Raw genomic sequence first — 18,809 nt, 5'->3', positions numbered from 1 at the left:
AAGAATGGCACCGAGAATTAAGATGATTTTAATGGCTGGAAAGGTAATCGTTAATGTGACTGACTTAGGTTTGAAAGCACAGGAGAAAATGTGTAACCTCATAGCACCTATAACTGATGAAGGGTGGGCTAGTACCAGCGAAGGACGCATACGACAGGAATTACCACAAAGGGTGGTTAGGAACTTGCGCCCTGGGGTTATTGGTCCAACCAGTTTGAATTAGTGATAAGAGACCAGTTATAGGAGGCTAAAGTAGGTACAGGAGGAGTTTTGACCAGGATGGGAGTAGCTTTGTCTAGATGGATGCTAGTGGCATCCTCAGGGAAGTTCCAGATGAATACAAAGCTATGAATAAATATATTCATGAATGAAACCGGGGATGCAGTAAAGAGGTTCTCTGACCAATTATCCGCCACCCCCCTCATGACCTGGTAAAATAGACTGACTCTCGATATGTTATTGGCAAAGGAGGATGGTGTAGGTAGAATGAGTAGGTTCATTGCTGTACGTACATTCCTGATAACACAGCCCATGTTTGGGGAATGGAAAAGTGTTGTAGGAACTGTATTATGGGCTGCTTTCACCGGTATGAGTGTGTTTGTGTTGTGTGGTTGTTGTTTGGTCCCGTGTGCGAGAGGTCTTATTTCCAGAATTCTGGAGAGATTGATAACGGAGCAGATGGGCAACCGGAATGATGCCTTTGATGGAAGTGACCCCGGAGGACACTGAATCCAGCTATGGGCAATGATCCTTGGTTTACTGTTGAGGAAGCAGAACCTACTTACATATTCTTGTGAGACGTGAAGAGGGGGACTCACAAAATTTGCCTCTTGCAAATTTTGCCCTTGTTTTCCTATTCATATATATAATTGTCACATCTCTTAGGAGACGTGAAGAGGGGGATTTGTAATAAATATATTTGATAAGCTGGTCTATTGCGCAACACTTATCTGCTGATACAAAAGACACATTCTGTGTTGAACTGATACTAGCTATACACGCACACCCAGAAACAGATTGGCCGAATTAGACCTTACACAGCACTGATAAAACAGGAAATGACCTGATCACAGGGGTCAACGTCCAGTCTCGCAATAACATCTTGTGACTACAGAGATACACAGACAAGGACTCAGCACAAAATACACACGTACACACACACACAAACCCATCCCAGAGGGCTGGGTCAGTGGAACAAAGAACACACTCATGGACCAATGGGGAGTCGACACCGACCCGAGACCAGATCGTCACTCCACTCATCGACCAGTCAGGAGGACGAATCTACAAGACTCAACATACGTCATTACAATCATGTTGTATAAAATAGATGCACAATATGTTTACGGGGCTCGCTTCCGCTAGTTCCATAAGAGCTAAAAGAACGAGTCCGTGCACGTTTTGCCAAATATCTTTGTCTCTTAATAAAGCTGCCTTACTATAATTGAATCCACCCGGTCCAGCGTCTTGACTTGGTCTCCTTCTCAAGTAACTGATCATCAACATAGTGCAGGTGCATTATTTTAATTTCTGTTTGAAACATTTGGGCATGTCCTTTAAAACTGCGTTTGCCTGTGACATCACAGGGAGCCAATTTCTCAAAGTGTTAGAGATGGCACATTCTGTAACATTAAACCTGAATGTAATGTCCCCATTGCTGAGACCTAGTTGGAATGTCATTAGGACAACCTATACATTATACTCCAAGCCATGTACACTGTTTTAAAGTTTTTGGAGCAACTACTCAAAAACGACAGTGATTAGACCGGTGAAAAATAGAAACTGTACTGCTTTTTGTTTGATAGAGCTAAAGACAAAGTGGGAGTTTTTGAGTGTTTCTTTTAGTTGCTCGTTCTCGACATTGAGTGCGTTGATGTCTGTGCGTAAATTGAGAATCTGTAGAAAGTTGGACGTGCTTGAGTTTGAGATCATCATAGATTACCTTTGGGACCATGGCGTCTGAAAGAGAGAGAAGAGTAGATAGTAATTTTGACTACCTTAAAGAAAATCACTCAATCTACTGTACCAACCCCAACTATATTATCCCTTTTCACAATCCAGAACCAAGCAGAGCTGAGCCAAGCTGTAATTGGATGGCCTGGTTATGCGGTCAACAGAGTTACTTGAACCATGCTGGAACAATGCAGTTCAGGTCAGCTCAATTTAGTTGGCCTAGTAGTGACTATCCTACAATAAGTAAGCTGTTAGAGATTATTACCATTGCCAAGCTCCATTCTGCAATTATTCGGGGACAGTGACGGTTGATTCAAAATCTTAGAAAGCTGCTGTTCAGGCTGACTATCGCACCAGCAATGACAAGAGGTATGTTTTCAGCTAATTACCAAGAATCACAAGATACAAGCTGTTTTATGAAGACCATGGCTAATGATTGCATCTTCATTGTGAGGGGCTTGAGAAAGGTGTGATACGGATGCCATTTATACCTCTATTGGAAGGGGAAGGCAGGGGACACTGTGGTGTAAACTGCTCGGCTTCCGACGGCGGGGGAAGCAATTTCCCACAATTCTTATTAAGTGGGTTCCTTCAACGCCGACGGACCCCCTGTGAAAGAGCCGCCACTTACTGCCAGCAAGGAGATTACAAGTGGCAAAAGCGCTGCCACAGCTGTGTAGCGAGAAGTGGGGAGGCGCTATCACAATGCAGACTTCATCTCACTGCTGGGCCAGCCAGAATACTGTTATTGTCGTTGCTCCAAAACATTATGCATGTCGCTTGATTAACAATAACCATAGACACGACCATTTACGGATTAAACAGATGGTACTAAGTGCACAGTTGTGTCCGTTTTTTTTAAGCCCTGGAACATTTTTATTGTCTCTTCTTGCAGAGTGAGAGTTTAATACAGCACAAATTTGATTGTCTCTTCTTGCAGTGTGAGAGTTTAATACAGCCCATTGTGCACATATCATTTAGTTGTCTCCCTCTGGCATGACATAAAAAACTTGACTAGCTAATTAAACCATAGAGAATACACAAAACCATGAGAGACTGGCTGTTTAGTGTGATATTGGGGAAATGTATCTCAGCATCCGAGAACAATTTCAATTCCATTTCCCTTTGTGGTGAATTACAATCCATTTTAACTCCATGGGCTCTTTTCCATCAATAATCAACTTAAATAGTTTGATTGAATAGGGCCTGAAGTTATTAAAATGATAATAATAATAATAATAATGTGGTATTTTAGTGCTTCTCACTTGAATGTACTCTTCCCTGTACCCAGAGGCTGTGCTTGGCTGAAGGATGTAGTCTTAATAAGCACTCCATGTTCCAGGAGTCAGAGTGTAGCACACTTGTAATGATACATAGGGTCGCGGAAAAGTGAGGAGCCCGCCTCGAGCATGCTGAACATCTAAAAATCCATGTCAGAGCATTTCAGAATCACTCAGCGAGATTAAAATGGCAGCAAGGGGCAACGAGTGGGATGGGGGCCGTGCACCGTCCAACCGAAGCAATTTTGGGGCCCAGCTTGACTGTTGACATAACAAATGCAATCGGGGCCAGGGACAGAATATGATTAGATACATCTTATTCCATTGTACATTCTCCTTTATTGTATTATTTCAGGAGGAGTTTGAAACATGTCTAATAGCTTTTTAAACAGCTCCCTGTCGGGACCACTTATAGGTCATTTTAGTCACGTGTGCCATCTAGAGAGGAGCTTTTTTCTCTCTCAGCCGACTGATCTTGTCAGTCAACAATCATATTGTACACCCCCGAAGGGTCATTTAATAAAAGAAAAACAAAATGACAAATAGAAGGGAAGAAATGAAACCTAGAATATTCTTCAAATTATATTTCTGTAGACTATAGTGTATTACACAATGAAGTGGCGTTTTCATAATAGTGCTGAAATGAAGACCAGATCATAATACTATGATCACAATAAGATTGGGTAAAATATGATACACCATGGGCTGCTTTCCCAAAACCCAGATTGAGATTGTCCCTGGGTAAAAAAAACACTTTTAATGAAGATTCTCCATTGAAGATGGTTTTGAGTCCAGGACTAGGTCTAAGCTGGGTTCAGCAACCCAGTCCTAAAGCCTAAAACAACATAATATATATTAGTGTACTCATTCTCCAAAAGCAGATTGTGAGATTTTGTAAAACTGAGACCAGGTATTGTAGCAGTTAGTATTTATTTTATTCTGCCACTAATTCATAAGTCATAAAGCCAGTGCCCTTGCCATCCCATCCCATCCCAATCCACACCACATAGGACACCGGTTGGAGTTTACTTCATAGCTCCCCTAACTAAGTCACAATGAGTCAGGACCCTCTACACCACCCCCCCTAACTAAGTCACAATGAGTAGGGACCCTCAACCCCACCCCACATCCATCAATCTTAACCATGTAAACTCATTTCATGAAGCTCCCGATGAACAGTTATTGTGCTGATGTTGCTTCCAGAGGCAGTTTGGAACTCTGTAGTGAGTATTGCAACCGAGGATAGACGATTGTTACGCCCTTCAGCACTCAGCAGTCCCATTCTGTGAGCTTGTGTGGCTGACCACTTTGTGGCTGAGCCGTTGTTGCTTCTAGACGTTTCAACTTCACAATAACAGCACTTACAGTTGACAGTGGCAGCTCTAGCAAGGCAGAAATTTGACAAACTGACATCCTATGATGGTGCCACGTTGAAAGTTGCTGAGCTCTTCAGTAAGAACATTCTACTGCCGATGTTTGTCTATGGAGAATGCATGGCTGTGAGGCTGATTTTATACACATGTCAGCAACGGGTGTGGCTGAAATAGCCGAATCCACTTAGTCCACTAAGATGTATCCATATAATTTAGTGTATGTAGTGTATGTAGTGTATTTCATAAAAGTATATGTTTTATGACATCATTGATAAAAATTGACAGCAATGCTGATGAACAGCCTTGAAATAATCTTAATCCTTTACATATATATATATATTATATATATATATATATATACTGCTCAAAAAAATAAAGGGAACACTTAAACAACACAATGTAACTCCAAGTCAATCACACTTCTGTGAAATCAAACTGTCCACTTAGGAAGCAACACTGATTGACAATAAATTTCACATGCTGTTGTGCAAATGGAATAGACAACAGGTGGAAATTATAGGCAATTAGCAAGGCACCCCCAATAAAGGAGTGGTTCTGCAGGTGGGGACCACAGACCACTTCTCAGTTCCTATGCTTCCTGGCTGATGTTTTGGTCACTTTTGAATGCTGGCGGTGCTTTCACTCTAGTGGTAGCATGAGACGGAGTCTACAACCCACACAAGTGGCTCAGGTAGTGCAGCTCATCCAGGATGGCACATCAATGCGAGCTGTGGCAAGAAGGTTTGCTGTGTCTGTCAGCGTAGTGTCCAGAGCATGGAGGCGCTACCAGGAGACAGGCCAGTACATCAGGAGACGTGGAGGAGGCCGTAGGAGGGCAACAACCCAGCAGCAGGACCGCTACCTCCGCCTTTGTGCAAGGAGGAGCAGGAGGAACACTGCCAGAGCCCTGCAAAATGACCTCCAGCAGGCCACAAATGTGCATGTGTCTGCTCAAACGGTCAGAAACAGACTCCATGAGGGTGGTATGAGGGCCCGACATCCACAGGTGGGGGTTGTGCTTACAGCCCAACACCGTGCAGGACGTTTGGCATTTGCCAGAGAACACCAAGATTGGCAAATTCGCCACTGACGCCCTGTGCTCTTCACAGATGAAAGCAGGTTCACACTGAGCACGTGACAGACGTGACAGAGTCTGGAGACGCTGTGGAGAACGTTCTGCTGCCTGCAACATCCTCCAGCATGACCGGTTTGGCGGTGGGTCAGTCATGGTGTGGGGTGGCATTTCTTTGGGGGGCCGCACAGCCCTCTATGTGCTTGCCAGAGGTAGCCTGACTGCCATTAAGTACCGAGATGAGATCGTCAGACCCCTTGTGAGACCATATGCTGGTGCGGTTGGCCCTGGGTTCCTCCTAATGCAAGACAATGCTAGACCTCATGTGGCTGGAGTGTGTCAGCAGTTCCTGCAAGAGGAAGGCATTGATGCTATGGACTGGCCCTCCCATTCCCCAGACCTGAATCCAATTGAGCACATCTGGGACATCATGTCTCGCTCCATCCACCAACGCCACGTTGCACCACAGACTGTCCAGGAGTTGGCGGATGCTTTAGTCCAGGTCTGGGAGGAGATCCCTCAGGAGACCATGCGCCACCTCATCAGGAGCATGCCCAGGCGTTGTAGGGAGGTCATACAGGCACGTGGAGGCCACACACACTACTGAGCCTCATTTTGACTTGTTTTAAGGACATTACATCAAAGTTGGATCAGCCTGTAGTGTGGTTTTCCACTTTAATTTTGAGTGTGACTCCAAATCCAGACCTCCATGGGTTGATAAATTGGATTTCCATTGATTATTTTTGTGTGAATTTGTTGTCAGCACATTCAGCTATGTAAAGAAAAAAGTATTTAATAAGATTATTTCTTTCATTCAGATCTAGGATGTGTTTTTTAAGTGTTCTCTTTATTTTTTGAGCAGTGTATATTGTCACAAACAGAGATAAACTGTGGTTGCAAGATGTTTCAGTTGAACCGTAACAAGAGCAGGAGAAGACAATGGATTTATTAGAATACAGCTGGGAGTTAAAACCTCTTAAGGATCTCTACAGATCGGTGTCCCACCCGCAGGGCGGTTGAGCTAATGTAGGCTAATGCGATTAGCATGAGGTTGTATGTAACAAGAACCTTTCCCAAGACATAGACATATCTGATATTGGCAAAAAGCTTAAATTATTGTTCATCTAACTGCACTGTCCAATTTACAGTAGCTATTACAGTGAAAGAATACCATGCTATTGTTTGAGGAGAGTGCATAGATACAATGATTACACATTGTATCTATGCAATAGACTCACAAAGCCCTGACCTCAATCCTATAGAACATTTGTGGGCAGAACTGAAAAAGCTCTTGCGAGCAAGGAGGCTTACAAACCTGACTCAGTTACACCAGCTCTGTCAGGAGGAGTGGGCCAAAATTCACCCAACTTATTGTGGGAAGCTTGTGGAAGGCTACCCGAAGTGTTTGACCCAAGTTGAACAATTTAAAGGCAATGCTACCAAATACTAATTGAGTGTATTCTGACTTCTGACCCACTGGGAATGTGATGAAAGAAATAAAAGCTGAAATAAATCATTCTCTCTACTATTAATCTGACATTTCACATTCTTAAAATAAAGTGGTGATCCTAACTGACCTAAGACAGGGAATTTTTACTAGGATTAAATGTCAGCAATTGTGAAAAACTGAGTTTAAATGTATTTGGCTAAGGTGTATGTAAACTTCCGAATTCAACTGTATATATCGATGGTTCGAATTCAGGCTGTGTCACATCCAACTGTGATTGGGACTACCATAGGACGGCGCACAATTGGCCCAGCGGGTTTTGCCGGGGTATGCCTTCATTGGCCGGGGTAGGCTGGTACTGGGGTAGGCTGGTGCTGAAAATATATCTACCTAGTTATGCAAGTGTTGCACACTAACAGATGGAGAAAACCTACACCAGTAGAGCAATTCATTTCAACAATAATCTTTATTTTAATTTGACTTTACAACCAACAAGAGCGCTTAATTGGAGTCTATTTCTATAACCAGCTACTGTTGGGAAAAATCCCTCAACTTGCAATGTATTCGATGCTTAAGTACTCTAAAGTGTTGCATTTCTAACTCAAAACAGCAGTACAGTATTTATTCAGCAACATCTTTAGGCTTTTGTTAATAAAATAAAATAACGAGAAAAAAGACATTCAAATGTGGATGTTTATATTAACTACATTTTAGTCGCACTTCCACCCAGCTCCACGACCACAGGTAAAACCTTGCTGAGATGATTCATGTATTTGCTGCATTGTTGTATCATCAATTTCGAAACATCTTCATGGCCTTGACCAGTTTATCTTTGAGCAAATTGCTCAAGGGCCACGGTTGATTCGTCTGTGATGACATTATTGAATGTATCTCCAGCTTTGATCCATGCCTGGGCCTGCAGGATGCGAAATTCTTTGTTTTTCAGATGATTCATTGGGTCGAAACTACAGAACAGTACAAAACAAGCGAACACACATGGTTAATGTTCTGACCATTTTTTTAAAATGTGAAAATGTGCAGCATACAGTAAAGACCAGCAGTCAATTTATTTAAGCATTATTTTTAACATTAATAGGCCTACGTTAAAGTATCGTAGCCTACTGTACCTGTTCATTTTCCTGGGCTTTCGAGTTCGGCTTTAAACAGGCATCGGATGTTAGTGTTTGCAAATAGCACTGTCCGTGACCAAAATCCCCAAGTCTACCAGTATTTTTTAAATGTCTCCAGTAGATTTTCAATTCCTCCAGAAAGCCCATATCTGCTCACTTAAATGAATAGATATCCTGATCATGGTGCTACAGTATAATCAAAGTGAGGACAATCGGCAATCTGCTGTATACTTATAGCCTATTGTAACCTGAAAGGCTGTCACGTCCTGACCAGTAAAAGGGGTTATTTGTTATTGTAGTTTGGTCAGGGTGTGGCAGGGGGTGTTTGTTTTGTGTGTTTTGGGGTTTTTGGGTTATGTTCTATGTTCTTCTATTTCTAGGTTTATTCTAGGGTATCTATTTCTATGTTGGTATTGTTTGGGGTTGGTCTCTAATTGGAGGCAGCAGAATCTTGTTGCCTCTGATTTGAGACCATATTTTAGTAGGGGTTTTTCTCATTGTGTTTGTGGGTGGTTATTTTCTGTTTAGTTCATGTTAACCTGACAGAACTGCTGGCTGTCATTTTCTTGTTTTGTTTATAGTGGTTCAGTATAATAAATACAAATATGAGCACTCAACACGCTGCCCCTTGGTCTACTCCCTTCGACGGCCATTACAAAGGCACTCCTTTCCTTGCCAGGCCCAAAACTTCACCCTTAACACAGTTACCATTCAAAAACGAGCTGTTAATAATTTAAAAAAATCACATTGCGAGCAAAGAGAACAGACGAAATGGACATCGTTTTCATCAAACCAGCTTGTTTCTTTGGTGCTACCCGTTCCAGGGTTAGGACTGTAACCACCAGAGGACTTGAAAATGAGCCAGAGCTGAGAGGATCACCAAACCTAAAAGGGATTTTGGTTTCAGAGTTTTTTATAAAAAAAAAGAGAAGGTGTATATAGCCTATCAATGTGTAGACATACTGTATAATAAAATCAATAATTGTGTACTAAAAACGTGAATGTGTTTTTGCAGAGCTTACAACCATGCCGACAACCAACCGTGGAGATCAGTGGACAAAGGGCTGGACAATGGGCCACACCGAAAAAAACGCATGGTTGCCGAGAAATCGGTTAGTTAAACTAAATTCTTAATGTGTACGCAGAATTTGTGAATTGGAGTCACTTTAAATTCATAATTGATCTACTGTTTCTATCATAGGCCACTGTAATCGATGGGGGCTCAGGGCGGTACCATTCTTCTCATCTGATGAAGGTGCTCATGGGTGAGATTCAAACTTTGAACACCGAGATTGAGTCATTGAAGGCAGACCATCAGAAAGAGAAACATTTTCTGAGGGCAGAGATACGGGCAACCAGAGCCAGGTGGTATTGGCGGAGAGTCACTCCTCATTAGCGGAGAGTCAGGCAGCATTGGAGGAAAGTCAGGTGGAGATGTGTAACCGAAGAGAGACACAACGAGTAGGCACAGAAAACTGGGATGGATCCCAAGGCAAATGTAGTTTACCAGTGAACCTCCGGGTGTTCATCATTAACAATGTCTCCCTTATGTAAGGAATTAGGCACTTTCCAATGTTTACTACAGTATGTACTGTATGCTATGTTTCGTTAATAAAATAATGATAAAAATATTTCTGATTTCAAAATTCTGATGTTTATTTAACGAATTACTTGTTCAAATATGCCATGATATTCTTGACTGAATATAAGCAAGTGATGTCTGCTTTTTTGACTTTTTCTCGCTCACTCTAGGTTAAATGAAAACGAAATCTCCAAAATATCGTTACTTTTTAAACAAAGTGATTATTATTGTTCATTCATTTTGAATTATATAAAAGCCCCTTAGGATCTGTGAGAATATCTAACGGAAAATGCCCCTTAGATGTTAATTTAGAATCCTCCAATCCTCTAAATGTAATTATTGGCAGAGTCACATCATTGAAAATAATATCGTTAGATATACTGTAGGCCTACCATAGGCAAAACGAGTCTCACTGGTGTTGACTAATGTCTAAGGCAAACCATTTAGAATCCTCCAATCCTGTAGTCTACTCCCGACCATCACGTTGTACAGCGGCTTGCGAAAGTATTCACCCCCCTTGGCATTTTTGTTGCCAAAGTTTTTTTGCCTTTTTTTGGGGGTTTGTATCATTTGATTTACACAACATGCCTACAACTTTGAAGATGCAAAATATTTTTTATTGTGAAACAAACAAGAAATAAGACAAAAAAACTGAACTTGAGCGTGCATAACTATTCTCCCTCCTAATGTCAATTATTTTTAGAGACACCTTTTGCAGCAATTACACCTGCAAGTCTCTTGGGGTATGTCTCTATAAGCTTGGCATATATTGCCACTGGGATCCATCATTCCTTCAATTCTGACCAGTGTCCCAGTCCCTGCCGATGGAAGAACATCCCCACAGCATGATGCTGTGGTGTTCTTGGGATGGGGTGTTCTTGGGGTCATGTGAGGTGTTGGGTTTTTGCCAGACATAGCGTTTTCCTTGATGGCCAAAAAGCTACATTTCAGTCTCATTTGACCAGAGTACCATCTTCCAAATGTTTGGGGAGTCTCCCACATGCCTTTCGGCAAACACCAAACGTGTTTTTATTTTACTTCTTCGGGCTAGGGGGCAGTATTCGGAAGTTTGGATGAATGAGGTGCCCAAAGTAAACTGCCCCTTACTCAGGCCCAGAACCTAGGATATGCATATAATTGGTAGTATTGGATATGAAACACACTGAAGTTTTCAATGTCTGTGAGTATAACAGAACTGATATGGCAGGCAAAAACCCGAGGACAATCCATCCAGAACTGTTTTTTACAGCTCACCACTGATTATAATGGCTGCGAATGGGAATATAAAAGGAAGACCTCCCAGATTGCAGTCCCTTTGGCTTCCACTAGATGTCAACAGTCTTTAGAAAGAGTTTCAGGCTTGTTTTTTGAAAAAATTTAGCTAGAATTTGTTGTTTTTATAAGTGGCTCCCATTTTGGCTGTAGTGTTTGTTGCACGTTCCGGTGAGGGCGTGCACTTCGTTATTTATCTCCATTAATGGTCTCCGGTATTCTCTGTCTTAAATTGTATCATTTATTTACATATTAGGGTACCTGAGGATTGATTAGGAACATTGTTTGATATGTTTGGAAGAAGTTTATTGGTAACTTACGGGATTCATTTGTATGCATTTTGAATGAGGGAAACTGGTGGATTACTGAGTCAAGCGCGCCAATGAAACGTACTTTTTTGGGATATAAAGGACTTTATCGAAAAAAAGGACCATTTGTTATGTAGCTGGGGCCCTTGTGATTGCAACCAGATGAAGATCGTCAAAGGTAAGTGATTCATTTTATCGTTATTTCTGACTTTCGTGATGCCTCTGCTTGGTTGGAAATGTATATAATGCTTTTGTGTGCGGGGCGCTGTCCTCAGATAATCACATGGTGTACTTTCGCTGTAAAGCCTTTTTGAAAGCTGACAAAGCGGCTGGATTAACAAGAAGCTAAGCTTTTAAATGATGTATAACACTTGTATTTTCATGAATGTTTAATATTACGATATTTGTAACTTGAATTTGGCACTCTGCAATTTCACCGGATGTTGGCCAGGTGGGACGATAGGATCCCAATGATCCACAAGAAGTTAAGTAATGGCTTTTTCTGGCCACTCTTCCGTAAAGCCCACCTCTGTGGAGTGTACAGCTTAAAGTGATCCTATGGACAGATACACCAATTTCCGCTATGGAGCTTTGCAGCTCCTTCAGGGTTAACTTTGGTCTCTTTGTTGCCTCTCTGATTAATGCCCTCCTTGCCTAGTCCATTAGTTTTGGTGGGCGGCCCTCTCTTGGCAGGTTTGTTGTGGTGCCATATTCTTTCCATTTTTTAATAATGGATTTAATGGTGCTCCGTGGGATGTTCAGTTTCAGATATTGTTTTATAACCCAACCCTGATCTGCACTTCTCCACAACTTTGTCCCTGACCTGTTTGGAGAGCTCCTTGGTATTCATGGTGTCGCTTGCTTGGTGGTGACCCTTGCTTAGTGGTGTTGCAGACTCTGGGGCCTTTCAGAACATGTGTATATAAACTGAGATCATGTGACAGATCATATGACACTTAGATTGCACACAGGTGGACTTTATTTAACTAATAATGTGACTTCTGAAGGTAATTGTTTGCACCAGATCTTATTTAGGGGTTTCATAGCAAAGGGGGTGAATATATATGCACTTATTACTTTTTTTAAACAGTTATTTTTTTATTTCACTTCACCAATTTGGACTATTTTGTGTATGTCGATTACATGAAACCCAAATAAAAATCCATTGAAATTACAGGTTGTAATGCAACAAAATAGAAAAAACGCCAAAGAGGATGAATACTTTTGCAAGTCACTGTACTGGCTTTATTTAAAAATGAGTGAGAATGTCTCAACCCCCCAAAAAATGTATGTTCAAGAATTGCCTTTTTCTCACTCACTCTAGGTTAAATGAAAATGAAATCTCCAAAATATTGTTACTTTTTAAACAAATCGATTATTTTTATTAATTAATTTCGAATTATATAAAAGCCCCTTAGATATTTTCACAGATCCTAATGGAAAATGCCCCTTCTCCAATCCTCTAAATGTAATTATTGGCGGAGAGTTGCTTCATTGAAAAAAAATATTTTTCGATATACTGTAGATCTACCATAGGCGAAATGAGTCTAACTAGTGTTGAGTAATGTCTAATGAAGGCAAACAATTTAGAATCCTCCAATCCTGTAGCCTACTCCCAACTGTCACGTTGTACTGGCTCTATTTACAAATTAGTGAGAATGTCTCACCCCATGCTCACCCCATGTTTTGTGGCGGCAGGGTAGCCAAGTGGTTAAATGAAAACGAACGGGGATTTTAAATAGCCCGGTACTGTACTGCCTACCATCATATTGTACAGCGCCATATTTTCCATTCCATTCTAACAGAAACCCCAGAGGGTTTTCATTTTTCATGGAATAGAAACCCCATAATATGAATCAAATTAATTAAGCAAGTACCAGTAAAAAGTTTGGACACACCTACGCATTCCAGGATTTTTCTTTATTTTTACCATTTCCTACATTGTAGAATAATAGTGAAGACATCACAACTATGAAATAACACATATGGAATCAGTTAAGAACACATTTTTATTTACAAGGACAGCCTACTCCTTCCTCGCCAACAGGGATTTGAACCCCGTTCTCCCACTTGCCCCGATTCTGTAGAACAGACATGGCTTGCTCTCCCTTATGTAAAGAATTAGGCACTTTCCCATGTTTACTACAGTATGTATTGTAGACTGCACAGTAGCCTAATGAACAAATAAACATATTTCGATAATAAAATAATGATAAAAAAATAGTCTTTCAAAATGCAGATGTTGATTTAGTTATGGATCCATAACGAATTACTATGGGATTAAATATCAATGATTTACAGAAATATTGGAACAAAGTTGTCTAATGAAGGCAAACAATTTAGAATCCTCCGATCCTGTAGCGTACTCCCGACGTCACGTTGTACAGCACCATAGAAAACCTGAGGGTTTTATTTTTTGTTTTTCTCTGACTAGAAACACCATAATATTAATCAAATTAATTAAATTCAATCCCATATACTATGTTATTACAAAAAAGCTTTTAAATTCTCTGGTAATGCCAATACGGAACACTATCAAATGTTTTTTAAAGACGCCTTTTGGTGGTCAAACTAGCAATAAATTGCAGTAACAGAAAAAATGGCTGAGAATTAAATGACATGCCACAGAATGCTGCAGCAGCATGCAAGGTGTGTCGCAGTATGACGCAACTTTTAAAGAAAGAACCACCGTAGGTCAAGACTGGAAAGACTTAGAAAAACAAAAACTAAAGCACAGGAAACATGGGAAAATGCTGGTAGGACTTGACATGACAAGACGAACTGGCAACAGACAAACAGAAAATGCAGGTATAAATACACAGGGGATAATGAGGGGAGACGGGAGACACCTAGTGATGGGTGGAGACAAGCACAAAGACAGGTGAAACAGATCAGGGAGTGACAGTACCACCCCCTCTAGGGACGCCACCTGGCGTCCTACCTGGGCGCATACATAGTTGACTGGGGTGCTGGCGATGGAACTCAGTGATGAGGGTTGGGTCCAGGATGTCTTTAGTGGGAACCCATCACCTCTCCTCCGGGCCATAACCCTCCTAGTCAACCAGGTACTGGAATCCCCTGCAACAGAAGTCGAACAGCAAAGGTGCTAAGGATGGGAAAAGGTCTGATAAAATGTGCCTCAAGTTTGCGGGACTCAACCCAGAGGGACAGATCCCGAGTGGACAGCCACACCCTCTGCCCAAGACAGTAGTGTGGTGAAGGGGGTCCAGTGGCAATTCGCATGTTATGATACCTGGAGGTGGTCTTCAAAAGAGAGGCCCGGGCTCTCTTCCAGGTATGGCGACAGCGACGGATGAACATCTGGGCAGAAGAGTGGAAGCTGATATCCCAGGGAACATTCACAAGGCAAGAGACCCGTAGTAGAACAGGGAAGGGTGTTGCAGGCATATTCCACCCACACAAGTTTCTGGCTCCAGGTGGTGGGATTGGTGATGACGAGGCAAGAAAGAGTCATCTCCAGGTCCTGATTGGCTCACTTTGACTGGCCGTTAGACTGGGGAAGAAGACCAGTGGACAGGCTGGCCGATGACCCAATGAGGATGCACAATGCCTTCCAGAACCGGGACGAGAACTGAGGACTGCGATCGGAGACCATATCAACCGGCAGTCCATGGGTGCTGCACCATGAGCTGGGCAATCTCCTTAGCTGATGGCAACTTAGGAAGGGGAATAAAATGGGCAGCTTTGGAAAACCTGTCCACCACCGTGAGGATGGTGGTGTTGCCATCTGATGGAGGGAGGCCCATGACGAAGTCCAAGGATATATGGGACCAGGGGCAGTGAGGAACAAGGAGTGGTTGAAGGAGGCCAGCTGGAGCTTGCCTGCCGCGGAGTCTTGTTCTGCACACACACATTGCAGGTGGCAACGAACGCAGACATGCCAGGAACCATGGTGGGCCACCAAAAACGTTGTCGTACGGAAGCCAAGGGAAGACGGGAGCCAGGATGACAGGTGAGTCTCAAGGAATGTGTCCATTCCAGGAGCACAGGCGGAGTTCAGGACAAACATCCAGTTAGCCAGGCCCCCGCGGGGTCCAGCTGAAAACACTGTGCCTTGCGGACAAGACTCAATTCCCCAGATGATAGCAGCCGCTAGACAGGAAGTAGGGAGGATAGTCTCGGGGTCCGATGGTGTAGTAGCGGGGCTGTACAGATGTGAGAGTGTGTCAGGCTCCACATTCTTGGACCCCGGGCAGTAGGAGATAGTGAAATTGAAATGAGTAAATAACAGGGCCCATCTCGCCTGTTTGGCAGTGCAGAGATATTCTAGGTTCTTATGGTCCGTCCACACCAAGAATGGCTGTTCCACACCTTCTAACCAGTGCCTCCACTCCTCCAATGCCATCTTGACAGGACAGCCCCCACTCTGACGTCTGAGGTGTCGACCTCCACCACGAACTGATGGGATGGGTACGGATGGATTAAGATGGGGGCTGTAGTGAATCGCTGCTTGAGGTCTGAGAACAACCGGTCAGCTGCTGGAGACCCTATGAACGGAACTTTGGGAGAGGTGATTGCAGAGAGGGGGGAAGCAGGGGTGCTGTAACCCCGGACGAAACAACGGTAGAAATTGTCAATCCCCAGAAAATGTTCCAGCTGCACTCTGGATGTGGATTGAGGCCAGTCCACCACCGCTCTCACCTTGTCAGGGTCCATCTGAAGATTACTTTCAGCGATGACGTATCCTAGGAAGGAGATGGTGGAGCAATGGAACTCGCATTTCTCTGCCTTCACCAAAAGCTGGTTCTCAAGGAAACGCTGGAGGACCTGTTGGACATGTAGGACGTGTTCTTGAGCTGACCTGGAATAGATGATGTCGTCTTGGTAGACAAACACAAAAAGGTTCAACATGTCTCGGAGCACATCATTGACCAGGGCCTGGAACACTGCGGGAGCGTTGGTCAGTCCAAACGGCATCACCAGGTACTGGTAGTGCCTGCTAGCTGTGTTAAAGGCAGTCTTACACTCATCTCCTTCCTGTATCCGAATCAGATGGTAGGCGTTCCGAAGGTCCTACTTGGAGAAGATGATCACCCCCTGGAGAGGCTCGAAAGCTGAGGAGATGAGAAGAAAGCTGCGCCGGCAGGGGAGGAAGATGGACGCATAATCCCTGCAGCGAGAGAGTCCTCAATATATCCCTTCCATTGCTTTGGTCTCCAGACCCTACAAGGAATAAAGTCGCCCCCGAGGCTTACAGTGCCTGAGAGAAGGTCGATAGCACAGTCATAGGGCCGATGTGGTGGAAGAGATGTGGCTCGGGCAGAGTTGAAAACCTCCCGTTAGTCCTGGTACTCTGCGTGAACGGCGGAGTGATCCATGGTTTTTCCCAAGCCAGCAGGGAGACATCCCGGGGCAGGCTGCACCGACTTCGGACAATGAGCATGGCAAAACGGGCTCCAACCCATGATGGACCCCGTAGCTCAGTCAATAAGTGGATTGTGCCTCTTGAGCCATGAAAAACCCAAAACCATGGGTACATGAGGACGCTGCAGGAGCAGAAACTGCATGGATTCACTGTGGTTGCTTGACACTCATAGGTGGATAGGAACAGTACTGTGGTTGACTCTTCCAATCAAGCACCCATCCAGCACTCTGACGTCCATCGGAATGGAAAGGGGTTGAGTGGAGATGCCCAGCTTTGACACCAGGGTAGTGCCCATAAAGCTCTCGTCGACCCCAGAGTCAATGAGCACCCAGATGGATTTGGACTGGCCTCCCCACAACAGGGTAACATAGAGGGGGTTACGAGTAGTAAGGGATTGGAAACTCCTGTATGTCTCACCAGTGTACTACTGATGAGCCTGTTCTTTTTAATGGCAGGTAGATAAGAAATGTCACGTAGCTCCACAGTACAAAAAGCTCTTGGTGTTTAGTCTGCATAAGCACTCAGCAGGAGACAATCTAGCCCTGCCCAGTTGCATGGGCTCCAGAGGAGGCGAGTCAGCAGCCCTCTGTGATTCCCGAGAGAACTCGGGTGACATCGGATTCACTCGGAAATGTAGATTTTGGGGATTTCCAGTATTCCTCGGAGGTGAGGTGGAAATAGAGGATGAGCGAGTGCAACAGGGAACAGATTCACGCTCCCTTTTACGTTCCCGTAGCCGCCCATCGATCCGTATGGTCAAGGATATGAGCGATTTGAGGTCCATGGGCAGCTCCCGGGCTGCGAGCTCATCTTCAATCACCTCTGATAATCCATGAAGGAGCATGTCGAACAAGGGTTCCAGGCACTCAGCTGCCAACGCGCAAAATTCCACCGTGTAGTCTGCCACAGTACGGGAGTTTTGATGTAGCTGGAACAGCTTACACAGTACGGGAGTCTTGATGTAGCTGGAACAGCTTACGAGCAGCCTCTCTCCCGGACAATGGAGAATCGAACACCTAACGTACCTCCTCCAGACTGAGGCAAATGGCGGACTGTTGCTCCCACACCACCGTAGCCCAGGCGAGTGCCCTCCCAGACATCAGCGTTATGAAGTACGTTATCTTCAAGAGGTCCGAGGGAAGGCTACAGCTCGAAGATGAGGGAGGACTGTGAGAGAAAGGCCCGGTAGTTTCCAGAATCTCCAGAGTAGCGCTCTGGAGGAAGTAAGCAAGGTTCTCGGAACACCGGGGTAGGGGTGCCGCTGGGAAGAGGTGCCGCTGGTGGCGGGGTAGCTGAGAGTCTGGGGGATTACTGTTGTGGCTTGCTGCCTAGTAGGGAATCCGCGGAATTGCTCCAGCAATGTATCGAAAGCATGGTCATGGCATTCTGCCGGGGTATAGAGTCCCTCCATAAGGCATTGCAGTAACTCCTTGTGTCTTCCAATGGTGGCTCCTTGCTGGGAGACAGTGTTGTGGAGCTGGTCTGAGTCTGCTGGGTCAGTCATGGTCAGTTCGTACTATCACTGCTCAGTCTAAGACCCAGATGCAGACACAGGACGCAGATAGTATGAGTCTTAGAGTTTATTATAGTTCAAGGGGCAACGCAGGCAAAGGGTCGTAATCCAAATCAGAGTCAGTCAGGTACATGACGGCAGGCAATCGGTAGGTCAAGACTGGGAAGACTAAGAAAAACAAAAACTAGAGCACAGGAAACACGGGAACACACTGGTAGGACTTGACGGGACAAGACGAACTGGTAACAGACAAACAGAAAACGCATGTATAAATACACAGGGGATAATGAGGGGAGATGGGAGACACCTGGTGGGGGGTGGAGACAAGCAGATAGACAGATGAAACAGATCAGGGTGTGACAACTATAGAGTCTGTAGAGACCATAGCATTTATGAGTATATTAACTATTCAAGGCACTATAGAGGTTAGTGCGTATGGCCCAGTACATCACCGGGGCCAAGCTTCCTGCCATCCAGGACCTCTAAACCAGGC

The sequence above is a fragment of the Salmo trutta genome, chromosome 12 (genome assembly GCF_901001165.1).
Source record: "Salmo trutta chromosome 12, fSalTru1.1, whole genome shotgun sequence".
NCBI lineage: Eukaryota > Metazoa > Chordata > Actinopteri > Salmoniformes > Salmonidae > Salmo > Salmo trutta.
This window is presented reverse-complemented; position numbering follows the sequence as displayed.